This window comes from Bombina bombina, chromosome 9, assembly GCF_027579735.1.
Source record: "Bombina bombina isolate aBomBom1 chromosome 9, aBomBom1.pri, whole genome shotgun sequence".
Classification (NCBI taxonomy): Eukaryota; Metazoa; Chordata; class Amphibia; order Anura; family Bombinatoridae; genus Bombina; species Bombina bombina.
In genome coordinates this window covers 174,297,619-174,321,610 of record NC_069507.1, presented here as the reverse complement: position 1 = coordinate 174,321,610, position 23,992 = coordinate 174,297,619, and the positions used below count along the sequence as shown (strand labels likewise).

The following is a 23,992-nucleotide window of genomic DNA, read 5'->3' as shown; positions in this document are numbered from 1 at the left end:
TGACATTGCTCAAAACTGGGAGTCATATTTTGTTTTATGGTTCCTGTACATGAAAACAAAGCAAGTCTTGTTTTACACTTCAAGGCCATAGACACCATGCAATGAAAAAAGAGGATTGTGTTATTCACCCATTTCTTATTCATAAATTATAAAAATATGTTTTGGTGCAATCCTAAAACATATCTTAGCAGAATAGTGTAAAAGGAAGTGAATTGATAATAAAATCAAAATTAAACATTCATGAGTCAGATATACAATGTAGGTTTAAAAGGACAGTCTACACCTTAGTCATCTTTAAGTCTTACCTTAGATTAAGCTGCAAATAGCTTCCTGCGCCCCTACTATATCATGCAGCAGGAACTCTAAAATAGTTATTTTAAAATTAATATTGTTTCTGGCCACTTTGAAATGGCTGTAAAGCTACGCCCGCTGATGACATCACGATCTGGGCTGCATCTCGGCACTCTGCTGAATAGCATTGACAGTCTGTTGAATCCAACTAGTGAGCCTTTTATGATTAGACACCATATGCAGCCTAGATCGTGATGTCATCAGTGGGCGGAGCCTGTCAGTCAATGGTAACTTTTTTACCGTTCCTGCTGCATGATATAGAAAGGGTGCAGAGGCTATGAAATGACTATGGTGTAGACTGTCCCTTTAAGAGACTTTCCAATATAGCTCCATTATCAAATTGAAGTCTTTGTATATGCACACTTTCTGAGGCACCAGCAACTACTGAGCATAGTGATTAAGTATTTTAGACTATGATTGGCTGATGGCTGTCATATGATACAGGAGCCAATTAAAGTACATTTTGAAAATTGTCAAAAATAAAAATAATTACTGCACATTTAAAATTTAGAGTCCTATTGAGTTGTCTTTTTAGTATGCACTTTTGATTACACAATTCTACTATTACAGTCCTTTAAATAAAAGGAGCCAAAACGTTTGGGAAATAAGTGCACACAACTTCAAAATGTCAAGAAGCATACCTGAAGAATATGGATGTGGTATATAATTGAATAAAATGTCACAACTGCCATTGGAATAAAATTATAGGAATTTTGAGTTAACATTGGTATATTTTAATGGATAATTGTATGTATGTAAAGGGAGGCAGTTGGTGATTTCCCACATATGACGGCACAATACATTGTGCTAACAATTTGAAGAATCTTGCAAAGACACCAAGCAATGATAAGATATGTAACTAGATTTTCCAAAGAACAAGAACAGGAGCCAGGATTTTACTGTTCTGTCAGATTCTTTCAATTGTGTAGGGGATAAAAGAGAGCCGAGAGTACGGCACCTCCTATGTGAACACCGTACACCTCGTTGTACCGCATCTTTCAGTTGATCGTCTGCCGCTAGTGTTTCATGACAATACTACATATTTAAGAATAATTTATTTTGTGTCTTGTTGTCTTATAACAGAGTTTCCCTAGGGATCATCTAGGCTTTCATTTTGGCTTCATTGCTATACTTTCTTTCTTTAAGTCTCTGTTCCAACAGTTCTGCCTCATGTATGTAGTCTTCCTCTCTGTTACTGTTTCTTTTAAGTCTAGTGAATTGGCCTTTAGCAACTGCATAGAAGGTATTTTTAGGATGACAACTACCTGCATGAAGCAGAGTGTTGCCAGATATAGGTTTGCGAAAGACCTTAGTGTCTATGGTACCATCTCCACTACCTACTAGACATAGATCTAGAAAGTTAATGTTTTTAGAATCAAACTCAAAAGTGAATTTTAAACCTTGATTATTCACATTTAAACATTGGACAAATGTCCCAATGTCTTCGATTGAAAGAATCTGACAGAGCAGGAAACTCCTGGCTCACCTATACTGGAATGTACAGGTGTGGTCACAGAAAATGTAAGCCTTGTGATTATGTTCAGATCACTAATAATTTCACCTCTGTAGTGACTGGGAAAACATATGACATTAAAACTTGTCTAAATTGCACCTGCACCTATGTGATATACCTGATCACCTGCATAAAATGTAATATCCAGTACGTGGGTCTTATCTCTAGGGACATTAACTCACGGATCAGGGAACACATCTCCACCATCACCAGGGGCAAATCCACTACCCCTTTGGTCCAACACTTTGCTACCCTGCATGACTCAAACTGAATACATTCAGATGGGTAGCTATTGAAAAAGTGAGTATGCCAAAGAGAGGGGGTGATATTGAGACTCTTTTAGCTAAACGTAAGGTGTTCTGGATCTTCCAGCTTAAGACCAGAACACCTCTAGGTTTGAATTCAAAATACGATCTAATAAATTACTGGGCATAAATTGTATATACAGCCTTTTGTATTGCTATTTTTTGTTTACTATCTACATAGTATATACTGAGAACCACACCAATTATAGCCTCTAACCACATAACTTGTCTAAGGCCTATTCATATTTACATTTTTACATACATGTCTAGAGCTTTCATTTACTTCCCTGTGTAATTATAAGCATAGACCTTATCCCCTGTAGCTGTACGTTTATAGTTATTCTTTAGTTTCCTACAGGTTACTATGTGACTATAAACTACCACTTATGTATGAATCTCACATAGTTCAAATATAGATCCTTTCTGGACCCAATTGTAGTATTGTATTTATATGAGTATATTGTGTGTTTGTTACAGGGTATAGCTTATATTATTAGAATATATACAGATTTACTTGCATGTTTATTACAGGACTTTGATGATTCTGTTAGATTGTCAGGTTTAGGGGGCGTATTTTTATTTTAATTGTTCAACCAATCAGCTAATGGTATATTCTTTTTAAAATATGTTCTTTGCGTTGTACCTTATGGCTATGATTACGGCTTAAGTGCCGAAACATGTTAGCCCAGATGCTGTGCTCTCTGTAACCTTTGCTTTGGATGCTTCCATGGTTTTTTAACGTTTTTTTAACGCGTGTTTAATAAAGGACTTTTATTTGATGACAGCAGGACCACTCTTTTGTTTTTGTAACTTAGGGAAATGCCCTACAAAAGGCCCTTTTAAGGGCTATTTGTAGTTTATTGTAGGCTAGGGGGTGTTTTTATTTTGTGGGGGCTTTTTTATTTTTATAGGGGTTTTAGATTAGGTGTAATTGTTTTTATTTTTGATCATTTCATTTATTATTTTTTGTAAGCTTAGTGTTTTTTATTTTTCGTAATTTATTGTTTATTATTTTTTGTAATTTTAGATTTTTTTATTTTTTTTCATAGTGTTAGGTTTTTTAAATTTGTAATTTAGTTTTTTTAATTGGTAGTGTTTCTAATTTTATAAGAATAGTTATGTTAGGTTAATTTAAACTTTAGTTTAAACTTAGTTTTTTTATTTCACAGGTAAGTTTTTATTTATTTTTAGATAATTATGTTGTAATTTTAATTTAAAGTTGGGGGGGTGTTACATTTAGGGGTTAATAGTTTAATTTGTGTTTTGCGATGTGGGGGGGCTGGTGGTTTAGGGGTTAATAGGTTTATTTAGTGGCAGGGATGTGGGAGGCCAGAGGTTTAAGGGTTAATAGCTTTATTATAATGTCAGCGATGTCGGGGAGCGGCGGATTAGGGGTTAATAGATTTATTATAGTGTATAGCGATGTCGGTAATGGCGGAATAGGCGTTAATAGTTTTATTATACTGTCAGTGATGTCGGGGAGCGGCGGAATAGGGGTTAATAACTTTATTATAGTGGCGGCGATGTTGGGGAGTGGCGGATTAGGGGTTAATAGCTTTTATTACTGTCGGTGATGTCAGGAGCGACAGATTAAGGGTAACTTTATTTAGGTGTTGGCGATGTCAGGGGCAGCAGATTAGGGGTGTTTAGACTTGGTGTTTATGTTAGGTTTAAACATATTTTTTTTCCCCCATAGACATCAATGGGGCAGCGTTACAGCGATTTTTCATTCCGCGATCGCAAATGTTATTTTTTTTTTTCTAACACTCTCTCCCCATTGATGTCTATGGGGGAAATCGTGCACTAGCACGTCAAAGCAGCCCATGACTTTTGTGCGGTATGGAGCTTAACGCCACCATATCAAACGCACAAGGAGGCTTTTCAGTAACTCGTAATGGCAACGCTATAAAGAGTGAAATAACGCAACTTTTTGGCGTTAGTTTCGTTCCCTGTTTAGAGCAAAACTCGTAATCTACCCGATTGTTTTTTTATTGTTTTTATGTTCAGTACATTTTTGATGTATAATTTATAGAAGAGATTATGTATAATCAATATATGGATTTGTGTTGAAGGAATTGCTACATTGTATAGTAGTTATGTAAACAGGCATTGTAAATGACTGTATCATCTAGTGTATTTTTGTCAAGGCCAACTAGACGTGTGTTGGGCGCAGGACAGAGAGCAGTAAATGTTGAGGATTAGATCTCTTGTGTGCCACTTTCCCATAAACTTTCCAAATATTTTTTTTTATTAATTACTTGTCTAGTGTGACCATATTGCTGCTTTATAAAGGGACACATATGAAAAACACATATGTCACGGCTGTTTTCAGAGCTATTTAAAGAAATGGTTTGTATAAGAACCCTGACATATGTATTTTTCATATGTGTCCCTTTTTAAAGCGGCAGTATGGTCACCCTATACATGGCCTCTCCATGTACCCCCGACAATGGCTGTGATAAATATATTGGGTAAATATGAGCAAAAGTTGGTTAGGGGATTAAAGGCAGCAAATTTCCTAGTGCCTAGGGCAGCACAAAAACGAGATAAACTGCTAACATACATTTGAATTTTGCATAATAGACAGAAGGAAAAATACACTTCACATGTGTCAGCATAAAAATGCTTTTCTTATGTTATGTCCAAAAAATGTAATGCTAATGTAGCTAAACTTTACTTTCCTTGTATTGTATTCCTTCTGCTTAGTATATTGTATATTAAATAAATCCAAACAGTTAGAAGATGGGGAGAAAATTCTTGGAATAGTAACTGATAATGTAACCTATATAATAATAAACTATTAATAAAAATGTGGTGTTTACCATGTTTCAGATGCTTCCTTTATATACACAGCATGGTAACCTGACCATCACATCTATATGGGCTTGTTGGACATCACATTCCAAAACCATGAGCATTAATATAGATTTGCCCCTCCCCCCCCGGGGCTATAACAGTCGTAAATCTTCTAGCAAGGGTTTCCACAATAATTTTGAGTGTGTCCATGGGAACTTATACCCTTTCAGCGAACAAAAACATTTGTGAGGTCAGACACTGATAATGGACAAGAACGTCTAGCTCACAATCTGTGTTCCAGTTCACCCAAAGGTGTTGAATGGGGTTGAGGATCATCATGAAAACCCATTTCATGAAGATCCTGATGCACAGTTCTGGAGCAGATGTTGCTTCCAGAGGCAGTTTGGAACTCTGTAGTTATCAATGCCATAGACGATAGGTTACTGTTATGCACTACAAGCTTCAGCAATTGGCAGCCCTCTCTGTGAGTTTGCTTGGTCTACCACTTTGTGGCTGAGCTATTGCAGTTCCTAGATGCTTCCACTTCACAATATTTACACTTACACTTGATTAGGGCAGATCTAGTAGGGCAGATAATTTCACAAACGGTGATTGTATGCACCTGTTAGCAACGGTGGCTGAAAGTTGTCTGAGGCTCTATACCTGGTTCTTAGTATAACTATGAGAAGTATACTTAATTCATGTTTTCTATAGAGAATGCCCCATCATAAATTAGAGCAATATGTCTGGATTTTGGTGTGAAAATGATCTGAAACAAAAATGTTCTTGACTTGCTAGTGTCATTAACATGTTGTACTTCCTTTTTTGTGACCAGACATTTTATTTGAAAGAAACACGGCCTCAAGGTTGTTGAGCATTTTCTTTAAAAAGCATTTGCTAGCTACAGAAAACTTTCTTACAAGAACAGTAGACAGCTTGAGATTTTTATTTAAAATGTTTAGTTATATGTAGTATAAAAATAAACTTTGCTATATATAGAAATAGGTGTTTGCGCTTATTCAGTATGTATAATCAGTTCACACAAGTGTAGTAATGGAATTCAAAGTTCAGAGAAATTAAATCCTAGATGGATCCTGCAATATATCATATGGGTCTTGTTACCCCAATGGTAATCCATTTACTAGAATTTATTATCAGTTATTTGTAGAGCGCCAACAGATTCCGCAGCGCTATAAACAAAGGGGGAGTACAACAAAACAATTATAGGGTAGAGGGCCCTGTCAAGAGTTGCACTGTTGTAGTCAGCCCTTAAGAAGGTGATCTAGAAGGGACCTCTAACCGATATGAGGTTAGTGCCGCGTATTAGAGATGTCCTCAGTGGCTTCCCTGCGTAGTGACCGCTGTGTTGCGCTTGTCTTTCTCAGTTTTTCTTGGAGTATGGTATCTCTTCAGGCTCCATGCACCCAGTATAAAGTAAAGAGACAAAAGCAACAAATAGCGTAATACTGTTTATTTAAAAAGTGATAAAAGATCCCCACCATAAGAACCGCACTCACACTATGTAACCTCAAATACAATATGACGTAATCAATCACAAATTCAGCTCACAGGGATACAGTTAACATAGAAATAGTGTATCAGTGGTAGCAGAAAATACTTTGGCTCACCGGATCATACCCAAGTCCATAAGTATAATACAAGTAGAAAAATACAGCTATTCCTGGCGCGTTTCAAAGGGTAGTATAGTCCTTCTTCCTCAAAAGTAATAGCTGTAATGTGTTTGATCATAGATATATATATTTTACTAAAAAAACATTACATATACACATACATATACACATACACATAAACATACATATACACATACATTATTATTATTATTATTCTTTTTTAAATCTTTATTTTTCATATAATTAATGAACAATAGGCAGGATAAACATGAAAATAGAGGACATTAACATTAAGACGAAAAACACATCAATATTACAATACATCATCTATCCTTCATTTTGATAAATCGATATACAATTTTCATATACTTAACACTTATACCATTCTATTCCAATATGCTGATAAACCCTATCCCAGGGTTTCCAATCTATTTAATATTAACACACAAATGAAAATCATTTAAACAAACTATCTAATCTTTGATAGGAGTTGTTACTATATTGTACTCTTCAACCATTTCTGACAATGGCTGTGATAAATATATTGGGTAAATATGAGCGAAAGTTGGTTAGGGGATTAACGGCAGCAAATATCCTAGTGCCTAGGGCAGCACAAAAACTAGATAAACTGCTAACATACATATGAATTTTGCATAATAGACAGAAGGAAAAATACACTTCACGTGTCAGCATAAAAATGCTTTTCATATTTTATGTCCAAAAAATGTAAAGCTAGTGTAGCTAAACTTTACTGTTCTTGTATTTTATTCCTTCTGCTTAGTATATTGTACATTAAACAAATATAATCTTATCCAAACAGTTAGAAGATGGGGAGAAAATTCTTGGAATAGTAATCTATATAATAATAAACAATTAATAAAAATGTAGTGTTTACCATGTTTCAGATGCTTCCTATACAGTATATACAGAGCATGGCCACCTGACCATCACAGCTATATGGGCTTGCTGTACATCACATTCCAAAACCATGAGCATTAATATGGATTTCCCTCCCCCCCCCTCCTTGGGGCTATAACAGTCATAAATCTTAAATACAATAATATAAATCATAAATCTTCTAGCAAGGTTTTCCACAATAATTTTGAGTGTGTCCATGGGAATGTATGCCCATTCAGCCAACAAAAACATTTGTGAGGTCAGATACTGATAATGGAACAGAACGTCTGGCTCACAATCTGTGTTCTAATTCACCCAAAGGTGCTGAATGGGGTTGAGGATCATCATGAAAACCCATTTCATGAAGATCCTGATGCACAGTTCTGGAGCGGATGTTGCTTCCAGAGGCAGTTTGGAACTCTGTAGTTATCAATGCCATAGACGATAGGTTACTGTTATGCACTACAAGCTTCAGCAATTGGCAGCCCTCTCTGTGAGTTTGCTTGGTCTACCACTTTGTGGCTGAGCTATTGCAGCTCCTAGACGCTTCCACTTCACAATATTTACACTTACACTTGATCAGGGCAGATCTAGTAGGGCAGCTAATTTCACAAATGGTGATTTTATTACAAGGACAGAGACTCATATTTTGCACTACTTTTCCTTTTACTGCTCAAATAACATTTTTAAAGTTAAATAGATAAACAGAAATAACAGAAAAAACTTTAACATGACCAATAACATGTAAATAACATATTGACAGTTAGTAGATATCTAATCAGATCATGATATTGTCCATAAAGAAACCAGAAAACCGTTATTAGTCCTCTTTTCTTTTTGCTGCTCTATGAGATAAGTATAATAAGTTTTTAAATAAAAATGTATTTTCTTTGTTCTGTTTTATTTTATTAATGTTCATTTTTCTTTGATTTCCTTGTTGTTAGTTTCTATTTATTTCTCTTGTGTATTTTGTCACATAATGTATTTTGATTAATTGTTTTATTTCCGGATTTTCTTTATTTTTGTTGTTCCGTTTTTCCTGTTTGTCATTATTTTACTTTATTTATGGTTCATTTCATTCATGCCTTTTTCATTATATATTTTAATTTTATACCTCATATCTTAATTTTATTTTGTCTCCTTATTGTTTGTTACTTCCGGTTTAACTCCGTTTTCGTTCTGACCTGTTTTACCTTCGTTTTTGCCACTGCTTTATGCAGATCATTTCTCCCTGCCTTCTGTCTGCCATTTTGCATTCTTCTTCGCTTTTGGCTCCTCCCCTTCTTCTCTATCGTCATGGGACTCATTTTCCCGCCTCCTCCTTCTCGCCCTCTGTAACCGCCCAGATTACCTGTCACCTCAGCTTGTGCTGGATATCGTTATTTCGAAATGTTGTTGCAATTTATATTGCTACTAGCTCTTTCTACTAACCTTTATTATATGCAGCTGTGTTTGTTATTTATTGTATCTCTCATACATCATTTAAATCAATTGCTTTAGTTTTTTAGTCAGTTTTTATTTATTGAGGTTTTATTATAAAATTTCTTAGTACTTATATTATATTTTATTCATAGTTATCTAGTATAAATTATAATATTTAATTTTATTTATTCTAAATATGTCTCAGGAAAATATAACCCAAATTCCTGAGAGTTCACTTCAATCTGTTTTACAAACGTTAAATCAATTTCAGGAACAGATGTCACAAATTAAATCAGCCATTACATCTGTTCAAACCCCTCATATTAATACTGATATTAACCCTTTACCTAAAAAGACTATTGCTAAAACTAAGCATTTAAAGGAACAGTACGCAAAAACTTTGCAAGATAAAAATAAAAGAAAGGCTGATTCACGTCTGATTTCTTCAGACAAAATCTCTGCAATTTCTAAAAAGAAAATTATTAAAGATTCTTACTCTGACTCAGATTCAGAAAATGTTTTATTTGAAAAAAACTAATTTTAAAAGCAGAGTGAACGCAGACTTAGTTTCTGCAAAAGAGTTTTCGGACTCATATTTTGACGATGATGATAATAATTTTTCTGACAATGGTGATTCTGATGATCATTTGATTTTATCTGATCATTCATCTTTGTCTGATAATATACCTAAAAAGAGAAAGGGTTCTGTTTCTTCTAAGCCCAAATTATTCGACAATAAGGGGGAGTTATATTTAGACCCAGATGACATTTTGCACCCCGTTCATCCCATTGGCAACCATCTAGAAAAGTTGCTAAGTTTTTAGATTTCTATATAAAGAAGCCTTTATCATCTAAAACTAAGAATGTTTTGAAAGCAGAATGTCCTAGACCGGATCTCCCTCATTTAACTCACTTAACACCTGAGATTGATCCGAATTTATTAAAATTTATTGGAGCTAAGAATTTTAATATTAAGAGAGGTCCTGACAGATTTCTTAAAGCTTGTCAGGATAAATATTTGGATTTATTAGGTCCTATCACTAAGTTGTTCGAAGTCTCTGTGGAGTCTATTTATAATTAATCTATTTTAGACCCTTATGTGATGAGAGAGTGGTTACAAAGATCAGTTTACCTGTTAGGTGATACTAATTCAGCCATGGCAACACAAATGAGATGTTTAGTCCTAAAACGAATTGACCCCAAGATTGCTGATTTCGCTCCAACCGAAATGGGTCAGAAAGCTAATGGTCTTCTTTTTGGGGAGTCTGGTCTCAAAAAATTGAATAATTATGTGAATGAGTTTAACTCTTTGAATAAAATTAAACACAAAAAAGATATTTTATCAACCTAATAGAATTTTTGATAGGGCCGGGAAAGGCAGAGGTCGCTTTCCTGGCCGCTTCCAGGGATCTCTAGGATTCAATTCCACAATTTTGCAACCCCAACAATCTCCGTTCAGAAACCGTCCATCTCGCAGACCATTCATCTGTAAGTTTTCTCACCTTTCATCACATTCTTTTTCCCCCACAAAAAATAGGAGCCAGATTAGCTCTCTTTTTAAAAAATTGGTTTTTAATCACAAAAATTCCTTGGATCATTCAAACATTTTCAGGTTTTCACCTTCTCTTTTCTTCCCCTCCAATTCAAAACTCTCTTCCTTGTCCAATTGTTTTTTCCCAGTCAGATTACAATCTTTTAGATTTAGAAATTTCAGATTTATTAAGAAAAGAAGTGATAGAACAAGTTCTAAATCCTACAGATTCCTTTATCAGCAACATGTTTCTAGTAAAGAAAAAAGAAGGTTCTTATCGTCCAGTTATAAATTTAAGACAGATAAATCTCCATCTGGAATACAATCATTTCAAAATGGAAGGTATTCATCTTTTGAGGGATTGTCTTCTAGACAGAGATTGGTTAGTTTGTTTAGATCTAAAAGATGCTTATTTGACTATTCCAATTCATTCAAATTTCAGGAAATTCCTCCGTTTCCTTTGGAAAGATCAAGTTTGGCAGTTTACATGTCTTCCATTTGGTCTTTCTTCCGCTCCTTGGGCTTTTACAAAAGTTTTGAAACCAGTAGTTTCTTGGTTGAGAATGAGAGGTATTTGTTTGATCATTTACTTGGACTATATCCTCATTTTTCATCAGGATCCTGTTATTCTTTCAGACTAATTGAATACTACTATGAACCTTCTTCAGAATCTTGGCTTTATTATCAACCTCAAGAAACCAATCCTTTCTCCCTCTCAAAATTTAGTTTTTCTGGGATTCGTTATCAATACTGTTTCCTCTACTTTTAGTCTCCCTGTGGACAAGATCAAGAAGATCAAGAAAGAAAGAAATTATCTTCTCAAAAAACAATTTTTTCCTATTCGTTCTCTGGCAAGGATTATAGGCCTTCTTTCTTCTTCAATTCAGGCAATATTTCCTGTGCCTCTTCATTATCGAGCTCTTCAAAGATTGAAGATTCATTATCTTCGTTTAGGATATTCATATTTTCAGAACATTTCTTTGTCAGAGGAAGCAAGGTTGGAACTTCTTTGGTGGTTACCCAATATGGAAGCTTGGAATGAGAAAGCTATTTTTGGAAAATCTCCAGATATTATCATAGAATAAGATGCAAGCAATTTTGGTTGGGGTGCAAGATTGGGTCCTATCATTACAGGAGGCAAATGGTCAATTTCAGAAAAGAAGCTTCATATAAATTGTCTAGAGCTTCTGGCTGGTTCTTTTGCAGTGAAGAGTTTTGTCAGGAAAGATTTTCCTATCTCTATTCTTCTGCGTATGGACAACATATTGGCAGTTTGTTATCTGAACCGTTTAGGAGGTACTTCTTCAAAGATTTTGTCAGAAATGACCAAGGACTTTATTCATCAATGTCTTTCTCACAATATATTGATTCAAGCAGAATATCTTTCTGGTCTTCTAAATTCCACAGCAGATTGGGGATCTCGCCATTTAAAAAGACAACAGCGATTGCAAATTGAATTCTCTTTTGTTCTTCAAGCTTCAAGAATTAAGAGGCCCATTTTCAATAGATCTCTTTGCTTCTCGCCTCAATTATCAGATCCTCCCTTTTTACAGCTGGAGACCCAATCCAACGGCTTTAGCAACGGATGCCTTTCTTCAGAACTGGCCGATGACAGGAGCTTATGCCTTCCTCGCACAATCTCTTATGTGAAGAGGAACCCAATATCTCTTCTATTATTAACTCCATGGTGGACAGCCCAATCTTGGTTTTCTATTCTCCTAGAAATGTCTTTCCTTCCACCAATTCTTTTACCTCTACAACAAAATCTTCTCATCAATCCCAACTGAGATTTTCACGAGCTAGTTCTATCAGGTTCTCTTCAACTAATTGCCTGTAAAATTTCAGGGGATCCTGGTCTTCCAAGGGTCTTTCGGCAGGGGCCAAACTCCTGCTTCAGGACTCTTGGGCTCCAGGAACCAAAAAAAATTATTTATCCGCTTGGACTAAATGGACTGGCTGGTGCAGTAACGATTTGGAGTCATCAATGGGAAGATTGAAACATCCACACACTTTAAGGAAGTAGACTCCAACAATTATGTCCACCACACAAGTTGCCACCATAAGAAATGGATATCGAACATCCCAAAAGGGCAACTATTAAGAATTAGGAAGAATTGTTCAAGTGAAGAAATGTGGGGTAAACAATCGAAAATACTGAAAACTAGATTCTTGGAAAGGGGATACAGCGAATCCCTCATAGACAAGACCATCACAGAAGTAAGTAACACAAAAAGAGACTCCCTTCTAACTTATAAAATGAAAACAGATAAAGGAAAACCTGAAGGTCTCAAAATCCCTTTCATCACCCAATATGGAGAAAGGAAAAAAACAATCGAGGATATAATCAAGAGACATTGGCACTTACTCAAAAATGATGACATTCTGGGCAACATCTAACAGAGCGACCCAATTTCATCTATAGGAAGGCCAATAATTTAAAATCAATTCTGGCTCCAAGCATACCCAAACAGAAGAAAGAAAAGAACCCTTCAGACATCTTGGGTAAAAAACTATTTGGTTTTTATCCATGTTACTTCTGTAAAGCATGTAAACATGGAAAGAAAACGAATATAATAAAATCCAAAGTTTCCAATTAAATATTCCATATCAAACAAACAATAAGATGTACTGATCAGAACATAGTCTACTTGGTCGAATGTGGGTGTGGCCTGCAGTATGTAGGCCAGACCTCTAGGAAACTAAAAGACCGAATTCGAGAACATTTGTTGCAGATCAAATGGAAGAAGTTTGATTTACCAATCTACAAACACTTTAAAGAAGTACATGGTGGAAGCGACAAAAGCTTCAAATATATGGGTATATGCAAAATAAACAAGGATTGGAGAGGAGGAGACATGGAATTGAAATTACTAAAAACAGAATCCAAATGGATTTTTAATTTAGACTGTATTCATCCAAAAGGTCTCAATGCCAATTTTGAGATTGTCCATCTGTTTTAAAAAAGTTCCAGTTTTTGATTTTTATCCCTAAAGTGTCCAATATCAACTTCATTATGGTCTATCTATTTAAGTCATATGTACTTTGAAGTCAGTGTGAACAATCCCTCAGAACCATATTTTTAATTATCTGGTCTAGTCGAGCTGACCCAAAATTTGATCGTTTAAAGCCCTTTGAGAAACATCACTTAGATAAGTTAATGTGATTTTAAGATTTTAAGATTTTATATATATTTATTAATCTGGTTTGGTCGAGCTGACCCAATAATTTTAAAGCGTTTTAAGAAACGCCATTCCTAGACAAGTCAATGATATTTTATAATTTTTTTTATATAAATATCTAATATTACGATTCCATTAGTGAATATTAGATTACGTGTGAGAACACGAGTTCAAAATATCGCTTTATGTATATGTAAGGTTAGCAGATGATTTTCCACTATGTATCTAAGAAAATCAATATTTTAGAGTATAAATAAGTAGTGTCTATAATGTGAATGTTAACCCCTAAAAATATACATTGTGATAGTGACTCATTTGTTAAATCGATACAGATTTGTATAAATTGTATAATTAATCCTTATGTTAGGTCCTGGATATATTAGCCTCAACTAGATGAACAAAATTTAGAAATTACGTCTATTTGTAATTACTAACAGACGTCAGTTAAAATAGTCAAATATACATTCAACACTTAGATTTTATAGTAGGTCGTCTGATAGCTGAGTATGTTCAATTATCATGAAAAATTAGTTTTCCAAAGTGTTGAAAGCCCAATCCCGATCTTGCCCATTTCCAAAATGGCTCCGGGAAACCGGAAGCACAAAAAAACGGAAGTATTACAAGCATCAACTTCCGGTCCACTATTGGAAGTGCGTGTTTTCGGCGGGATTCAATCTGACAACATCCGCCCAATTTGGCGCAATTTTTTCAAACAAACGCCCACATAGAAGAGTATATAAGGTCAGTATTAATGCAGCCTCCATATGTCTTGAAAAAGGCCCGGTACGAGGGCCGAAACGCGTAGACGAAACTTTACACCAAAGTTTGAGAGGCTCATTATATCCAGGACCAGGATTTGAATGGTAAGACTATTTTCAATAGTCCATACCCGTTAGCGCTGTTTGTTTAGTGCGCTTTTTTCCATTTCTTTCAGGCATTTGTCTTAACATAGGAATAGGACTTTGGACTCCACTACACATTGAGGATTTCTTTCACCAGACTTTCACCAGACTTTTAAGGATTCACTTTTACCAAAAGACTCTTAAAGGACACTATTATTGTCATATCATTATCTAAAGTTATTTAAAGTTGTGGAAACACACCTTTAGGAGTTTGTGGACTAGTTTTGGCCAAACTATACACACTCTCTGTTTTTTATGTCGTTCATATTTATATAGCTTGTCATATTTATATAGCTTGTGGTATTTGTTTATTGTTTTTAAGACAATAAAGTTAGACGCATTATCGGACCATTGAGTCCATCACCCAGATTCAATCAGGAGAATTGAGGTAATAGCTGGTACCAGTTTAGTTTAAAATCCCATTAGTAGGATCCCATTTTGTTATATATGTATTTTTTGTATTTTTTGCATTTTTTCACATTACTCTATCTTATTTTTTGATTTTTATGACCACATCCACTACTTATTTGCATTTTATTGTGTGTTATATTCTATAAATCCATAATATGGTTTATTTGATAGTTTGAGGAACCCAACACATTGTATCTTATTTTTGATTTTTCACGGTGTTCATCATATAATTTAAATGTTGCACTATTTGTATGCACTGTCGACCTGCTAGTGGGTCTCGTATCACTACATTAGTGATCTTATCACTCTGATAAGAATATTTGAGCCATTATTACATTATTTATTGAACACTAGGTTTATTTGCACACGTATTTGATAAACAAATACAGATTTGTTTTTCATACACATCTATGTACCTACTAGAGGGTTTTTAAGAGGACTTACTCACGAAAACTGGGACATTAGATATTGGTCATCCAGTTTAATTAACCGGATTAGATTTAATCTGTTATCTGTTGTTTTAAATCATTCATTGTATTGTATTTTAAGCATTGTTATATGTGTTTTTATGAATTCTGGAGATCAGAATTATATTGTTTTTATATATTAAATATTTGGTTGACTTTGGAAAATAGAAACTATTGGAGACTATTTTGACTTTTTATTTCCTGTGGTATATCTAAGCCATTGGCGCTCCTATATATCCCGATTCATTACCTCTACAACAAAATCTTCTCATCAATCCCAACTGAGATTTTCACGAGCTAGTTCTATCAGGTTCTCTTCAACTAATTGCCTGTAAAATTTCAGGGGATCCTGGTCTTCCAAGGGTCTTTCGGCAGGGGCCAAACTCCTGCTTCAGGACTCTTGGGCTCCAGGAACCAAAAAATTTTATTTATCCGCTTGGACTAAATGGACTGGCTGGTGCAGTAACGATTTGGATCCCATTTCAGCCGATTTAAGCGAAGTGATTAATTATTTAACTTCCCTTTTTGAAGCTGGTTTGGCCTACAGATCTATCAATGTTGCTTGTTCAGCCATTTCGGCTGGTCATGAATTATGGCATAATGTCCCTATTGACCAACATTTTACCATTTGCAAACTCTTAAAAGCTATTCGAGTTAAAAGACCTCCTGTTCCTAAATATAAATATTTTTGGGATGTTGATTTGTTAATTTCTTTTTTTCAGAAACTGGTCTAATAATATAGATTTATCCCTTAAACAACTTACATGTAAACTGGCAACTTTATTGTGTCTTTTATCTTGTAAGAGAGTTTCTGATGTAAGAGTTATAGATTATGATGCAAAAATGTTTTCACCTCAAGGTGTTATATTTTCTCTTTCTAGACGTACTAAGACTATGGGGCCTATCTATCAAGCTCCGGATGGAGCTTGAGGCCCCGTGTTTCTGGCGAGCTTGCAGGCTCGCCAGAAACACCAGTTATGAAGCAGCGGTCTAAAGACCGCTGCTCCATAACCTGTCCGCCTGCTCTGAGCAGGCAGACAGACATTGCCGGAATTCAACCCGATCAAGTACGGGTTGATTGACAACCCCCTGCTGGTGGCTGATTGACGCGAGTCTGCAGAGGGCGGCGTTGTACCAGCAGCTCTTGTGAGCTGCTGGTGCAATGCTGAATACGGAGAGCGTATTGCTCTCCGCATTCAGCGATGTCTATCGGACCTGATCCGCACTGTTGGATCAGGTCCGACAGACATTTGTTAAATATGCCTCAAAGACTTCTATTTTCTATCTTTATTTTTTCGAACATCTTAATCTTTGTGTTGTTTCTTGTCTGAAAGTATATGAGTCTAAAACTCTCCTCTTTAGATCTTCAGATTCTAAACAACTGTTAATTTCTTTTTCTCCTCCTCATTTACCTGTCACTTCCTCTACTATTAGTAGGTGGGTTAAATGGACAATGTTGCAAGCTGGTGTAGATCCTGTTTTTTCTTCTCATTCTATTAGAGGCGCCTCTGCTTCTAAAGCTTTTTCCAAATCTGCTTCATTGCAAGATATTTTAAATGCTGCAGATTGGTCTTCTGACTCTATTTTTCATCAGTTTTATTTTAAACCTATTTCTTCTATTCCACACCATCTGCCATCTTGATTTCTTTGCTTTAAACTAGCAAAATATGAGTCTCTGTCCTTGTAATAAAATTCTGATTATCCTAATAAAATGACGGAATAATCTAGATTTTATTAAAGAGACAGAATATTTTCCCTCCTCTTATTTCATATCCCTCCCTTATTTAAGATTTTGGCAAGGTTTAATTGTCTATTATTTTAAGTTATTTAATATATTTTATATATATTTCAGTGCAACCTCCTTCCAATCCAGGGATGTAAGGAAGATTTTGGATTTCAACCTTTCTACGAATTCTCAAGACAATCACCTTCTCCCTCAGCTCCAGACTCCATCAGTTTCAAGAGTTCCAGTTTTTTCAAGTTTCCTGGATTTTCTTCAGTATACCTCTCTTATGTGGTTCTCCTAGTTTTCAGTATTTTTTGTCTCCTTTCGGAGTTTTGTTTTTTCTTATTTCCCATGCTGATTTTTCTCCTTTAAGCAAATAGAAGAGGACTAATAACGGTTTTCTGGTTTCTTTATGGACAATGTCATGATCTGATTGGATATCTACTAACTGTCAATATGTTATTTACATGTTATTGGTCATGTTAAAGTTTTTTCTGTTATTTCTGTTTAACTTTAAAAATGCTATTTGAGTAATAAAAGGAAAAGTAATGCAAAATACTCGTCTCTGTCTCTTTAATAAAATCTAGATTATTCTGTCATTTTATTAGGATAATCGGAATTGTATGCACCAGTTAGCAATGAATGTGGCTGAAACACGTGAACTCAATAATTAGCAGGGGTGACCACATACTTTAGGCCATAGTCTATTTCTATAAAATCTAGTGCAAAAATGAACAAAAAAACTTGTCTGAGGCTCTATACCTGGTTCTTAATATAACTATGAGAAGTTTACTTAATTCATGTTTTCTATAACTCAATAATTAGCAGGGGTGACCACATACTTTAGGCCATAGTATATTTTTATCAATTCTAGTGCTAAAATTAGCAAACAAAAAAAGTTGTCTGAGGCTCTATACCCGATTCTTAATATAACTATGAGAAGTTTACTTAATTCATGATTTCTATAGAGCCACAACATAAATTCGAACCTTTTGTCTGGATTTTGGTGTGAAAATGATCTGAAACAAAAATGTTCTTGACTTGCTAGTGTCATTAACATGTTGTACTTCCTTTTTTGTGACCAGCCATTTTATTTGAAAGAAACACGGCCTCAAGGTTGTTGAGCATTTTCTTCAAAAAGCATTTGCTAGCTACAGAAAACTGTCTTACAAGGACAGTAATCAGCTTGAGATTTTTATTTAAAATGTTTAGTTATATGTAGTATAAAAATAAACTTTGCTATATACTGTATATAGAAATAGGTGTTTGCACTTGAATGTATGTACTTGTAAAGCGTGGCTAATCACCCATAAGGGTCTCAAGGTGCTGCTCATTTTATTAACCTCGGAAGGATGAAAGGCTGAGTGGACCTCGCGGGGATCGAACCTGCAACCCTTGGGTTGCTACAGAGCTCAGCCACAGTGCCTTAGCATGCTGACCTATCTGTCCGGCATATTCAGTATGTATAATCAGTTCACACAAGTGTAGAAATGGAATCCAAAGTTCAGAAAAATTAAATCCTAGATGGATCCTGCAATATATCATATGGGTCTTGTTACCCCAATGGTAATCCATTTACTAGAAGGGACCTCTAACAGATATGAGGTAAGTGCCACGTATTAGAGATGTCCTCAGTGGCTTCCCTGCGTAGTGACCGCTGTGTTGCGCTTGTCTTTCTCAGTGTTTCTTGGAGTATGGTATCTCTTAAGGCTCCATGCACCCGGTATAAAGTAAAGAGACAAAAGCAGAAAATAGCGTAATACTGTTTATTTAAAAAGTGGTAAAAGATCCCCACCATAAGAACCGCACTCACACTATGTAACCTCAAATACAATATGATGTATTTCACAAGCAGATGTAATCAATCACAAATGCAGCTCACAGAGGGGGGGAGAGAGAGAGCAAAAGAGAGGGGGAGAGAGAGAGCAAAAGAGAGGGGGGAGAGCACAAAAGACAGGGGAGAGAGAGCGCAAAAGAGAGGGGGAAAGAGAGGAGAGAGAGAGAGCAAAAGAGAGGGTGAGAAAGAGCATAAGAGAGGGGGAGAGAGAGCAAAAGAGAGGGGGAGAGAGACAGCAAGAGAGGGGGAAAGAGAGGGGAGGAAAGAGAGCAAAATAAAGGGGAGAGAGAGCAAAAGAGGGGGGAGAGAGAGCAAAAGAGAGGGGGAGAGGGAGAGAGAGAGCAAAACAGGGGGGATAGAGAGAGCAAAAGAGGTGGGATAGAGAGAGCAAAAGACAGGGAGAGAGACAGTAAAATAGAGGGGGAGAGTAAAAGAAAAGGTGAAAGAGAGAGCAAAAGAGAGGGAGAGAGACAGCAAAAGAGAGGGGGAGAGAGAGCAAAAGAGAGGGGAGAGAGAGAGCAAAAGAGAGGGGAGAGAGAGAGCGCAAAAGAGAGGGGAGAGAGAGAGCAAAAGAGAGGGGAGAGAGAGCGCGCAAAAGAGAGGGGGAGAGAGAGCAAAAGTGAGGGGGAGAGAGAGAGAGCATAAGAGAGGGGGGAGAGAAAGAGCAAAAGAGAGGGGAGAAAAAGAGCAAAAGAGAGGGGGAGAGAGAGCAAAAGCGAGGGGGAGAGAGAGACAGCAAAAGAGAGGGGGAAAGAGAGCAAAAGAAAAGGGAGAGAGAGAGCAAAAGAGAGGGATGAGAGAGAGGGCAAAAGAGAGGGGGGACAGAGAGAGAGAGAGAGCAAAAGAGGGGGGATAGAGACAGCAAAAGACAGGGAGAGACAGCAAAAGAGAGGGGGAAGAGCAAAAGAGAGGGGGGAGAGAACAAAAGAAAGGGGGAAGAGAGAGAGCAAAAGAGAGGGAGAGAGAGAGCAAAAGAGAGGGGGAGAGAGAGTGCAAAAGAGAGGGGGGAGAGAGAGCAAAAGAGAGAGGGGAGAGAAAGAGAGCCAAAATACAGAGGGAAAGATAGAGAGCAGAAGAGGGGGAGAGAGAGAGCAAAAGAGAGGGGGGGAGAGAGAGCAAGGGGTGGAACCACTGCAAGGCAAAAAAAGGGTTAGGCGATCGAAAACTAGTTTTTTTTCGCAGGGGTAGATGGGTTATCAATGGGGATGTTGAAGTCCCCTAGGATTAGAGCAGGTGTATTTGTAGAGAGAAAGTGAGAAAGCCAGGCAGCAAAGTCATCAAGGAATTGTGAGGTTGGTCCAGGGGTGCGATAGATAACTGCCACCCTGAGGGAGAGGGGGATCTAGGTGGATGTAGTGGACTTCAAAGGAGGAGAAGGAGAGAGATGGATGAGGATGTAGGTGCTGATAACAGCAGGAGGGGGAGAGTAAGATTCCAACACCGCCACCATGTCTCTCACCTGGCCTAGTTGTGTGGCTTAAGTGGAGACCACCGTGCATGAAAGCAGCAATGGAAGCAGTGTCAGAAGATGATAAACTCAACTTCAGGGTAGCGATCAAACACTCGTAAGATGTGGTGTCAGGCAATTCACATAAGGAACACACCCCCTCACTCTGACGCATCCGACTCAGCTGTACTGGTGTAATGAACGGAGCGTTCCACCTCCACTCCAAAGAATACAAACAGATGCAACAATCAAAGCACTCAGCAAATAAGCTGCAGGTATACAAAGGATCCTTGACTAAGGAGGATAAAGTTAACGCTGTGTTTATTTCTCCATATCAACCGATATCAACACGTATTTGGTCACAGCGCTGGCATTAAATGGGGAAAAAATGGGGAAAAAAGACAGGCAACAATGGTCAAACGCGTTTAATCTGTTAAGACATGACTTTTTAATGACCGTAAAATCACCCACAATACACTGCTATTTAAGGACACACACATCTAGGTTTCTAGATAGGGGTTACTGCAGTGAAACTCTGAATAAGATGAAAAGTGAGGTGGATGTTATGGACAGAAATTATCTCTTTAAGTCTGATAAATCCCGTAAACAGGATAGGTCTAACAAACCAAAATGTATCACTAATTATAGTGTAGAGTATGGCAAAATATGCAATATAGTGCGCAAAGCACTTTCTATTTTGGAAACTGACGAAAGTCTTCATCGGATTGTTGAAGGTATATGTTTTGTGTCTAGGAAGGCTAATGTTCTATCTCCCTCAATGTTACCTAAGATACAAAATACAAATTGGCTGTCAATTAAACCTTTTTTTTTTTTTCAAATGTGGGAGTAGGAGATGTAAGTCTTTCTCCTATGCTATTTTTGGTACTAATTTTGTGTCTACTGTTAACAGTAAAAGCTTTCAGATACAGGAACATATGACATGTAACTCTTGTTATGTCATATACATTTTGACCTGCAGGGGGTGCTGTAGGCAGAATGTGGGACAAACGACACAGGCCTTGAAAGACCAGTTTTTAGAACATTTACGTTCCATTGAGGACCCCTTGTCCACTACTCCCATCTCCTTGCATTTCAAAAGGGAGTACAACTCAGATAGTTCCCTGCTGTCATTTCAAGGTATCCAGCTGATCCCTAGATACCAGAGGGGTGGAAATAGAGGAGTTATTCTCAGTAAGAGAGAAGTTTTTTGGATTTTTCAGTTGGATACTAGAATGCCAGCGGGGTTAAATTCTGAGTGGGACGTTAAACTTTTTGTAGATCATAAATGATTATAATTTTCTGTCACTTTTATCATGCTGACTTTGCACTTAGTATTAATAATTTTGCAACTGTATCATTCTACAGTTTATTACTGTTGTTCAATATATATATATATATATGTGCAATGCTGGTATAGATTGTGCACTGTCAAATATCCCTTTAAAAATCACCTATAATTACCTGCTTTATGTATTGTTGATTATGATTGGACTGTTATAATATGGGAGGTGTTTTGTGTCCTTTTGTATTATGATTCAGATAGAGCATGCAATTTTAAGCAATTTTCTAATTTACTCCTATTATCAATTTTTCTTCGTTCTCTTGGTATCTTTATTAAAAAAGCAAGAATCATGAAAGTTTAATTTTGACAAGACTATTCCTTTAAGTGTTAACGTAAATACCTTATTTACATATTAATTGCAAATAAGAGTCTTTACACAAATGGAAAATATCCAATTTCAAAATATAATTTCCTTTCTTGTTTGCCCTCAGGTTTTTTTTTTAGTATTTTGTAACTTCCTTTATAATGTGTTACTACCTTCATACCATTATAAAATAAAACTGTTAGTAACACATTCCTGTTAAACGAAATTCCCACACATTAAAATAAAATAAAATATATATTTAGTAACAACATGTTAGTAATATTTTAACACATTGACTTTTTTTGTTGTTTTACATTTGGAAATGGATCATTAGAGTGTAATTCAGTGTACAATTTTCAGTTCCACTCGTGTTGTTAATATAAATGCAAAGTGTACATCTTGTTAGTTTGTGCTTTCATGTGATTCTTCCGTATAAAATTTAATCTCAGATTATGACATTAAGAAATTGGATTTAGGATTTTAGTTATATGTTAAAGGGACAGTAAAGTCAAAATTAAACTTTCATGATTTAGATAGAACACACAATTTAAAAAAAAATCCAATTCACTTCCATTAGCTAAATGTGCACAATATTTTTATATGCACACTTTCTGAGGCACCAGCTCCTACTGAGCATGCGCAGGATTCACAGAATATACTTTTTGGTATTGGCTGCTGGCTTTCACATGATTATTGGGAAGGAAAATGCAACTAGATTTGAAATTTGTCACAAACAAAATCTACTGCTATTCTGCCGTTTTTAGGGGTAGATTTATCAGAGACTAGGTGAACTCTGAATGTGCTTTGCCTGTAACTGCACCCCAGCTTGCCTCCAGAGAAGCGCACATGTGCGCCTGAATTTATAAAAAAAAGAGATGTAATTTTGCACATTTAGTAAATGGCGAGCTGGGACGTAATAATGATAAATGCAAACGGAGTGCGAAGAAGTTTATTTCAGATTTGTGCAATTATAGGCGGAGATTGCTTTCATAAATATAGCGACTGGTGCATATGCGTTATTTCGCTCGCAATTACAGTCGAATTGCTTTGATAAATCTACCCCCTAGTGGTCCATTAAGCTCTGTACATTCTTGTGCCTACCATGAGAATTTTCGCTTCAAAAACTTTTCTAAAAACACAAAGCCATTGGGGACACCATATCATGTGTTTGTAGCAACTAAACAACATTCACCTCTCTATATTTTGTCAGCAGAACTTCCCATAGCTCTGCATTGAAAATAGTACCCACAGTTCAACTACAAATTTCAACAGTTACTACTGCCTTTCCAAAAATGAATTTGAAAGCACTAAATGGTAAACTTTTATAGTCTAATACATCCTGACATAGAACATAATTTTTGTAACACATTGTGAATCAAACACATTTAATACATTTATATTTAACTATTCCATTCCATTTATTTTATTTTCTAAAGTATTTAAAATATTTTCCCTAAAATTATACTAAATATATAATGAACATCTAATGCTAATATATTATAAAAAAATTAAAAAAATCTCTTTTAAGGGATATTCTTTCCTAAATATATTATCTATGCTATAATCGTGTTTGTAACGCGTCCGTCACCGTCAGCAGTTGCGCACGCATCCTCAAAGGAATGTTGGCAGTGCAAGGCAGCCAACAGAATGGTCTTTCACCACCCTGCCATTTTCGGAATCCACCGGGATGCAGCGAGTGCAAACGGAGCATTACAAAAAAAATAACTGCCCGCAATATGTATTAAAAAAAAAACCTAACCGTCCGCAATAAGTATTTAAAAATAAAACTAACCGCCCACTCGAAGTATTAAGAAAAAAAAAAATACCCAATAAAATTATTAACCCCTAATCTGCCAACCCCCACAACGCATTAAACCTAATTTACCTATTTACTCTTAAACCGCAAACCCCCTTTAGCAAAAAACTAATTT

The 23,992-nt window shown here is 36.1% G+C and overlaps 1 long non-coding RNA gene across 1 annotated transcript in view; it reads left to right on the top strand.

Moving 5' to 3' along the window:
• Positions 1-17,687, top strand: part of LOC128639593 (uncharacterized) — an 87,384-nt gene extending 69,697 nt beyond the window's left edge. The window contains exon 4 of the long non-coding RNA XR_008399226.1: positions 17,258-17,687. This is a non-coding gene — a long non-coding RNA (uncharacterized LOC128639593). The remainder of the gene's footprint in view (positions 1-17,257) is intronic.
• Positions 17,688-23,992: the final 6,305 nt, after the last annotated feature.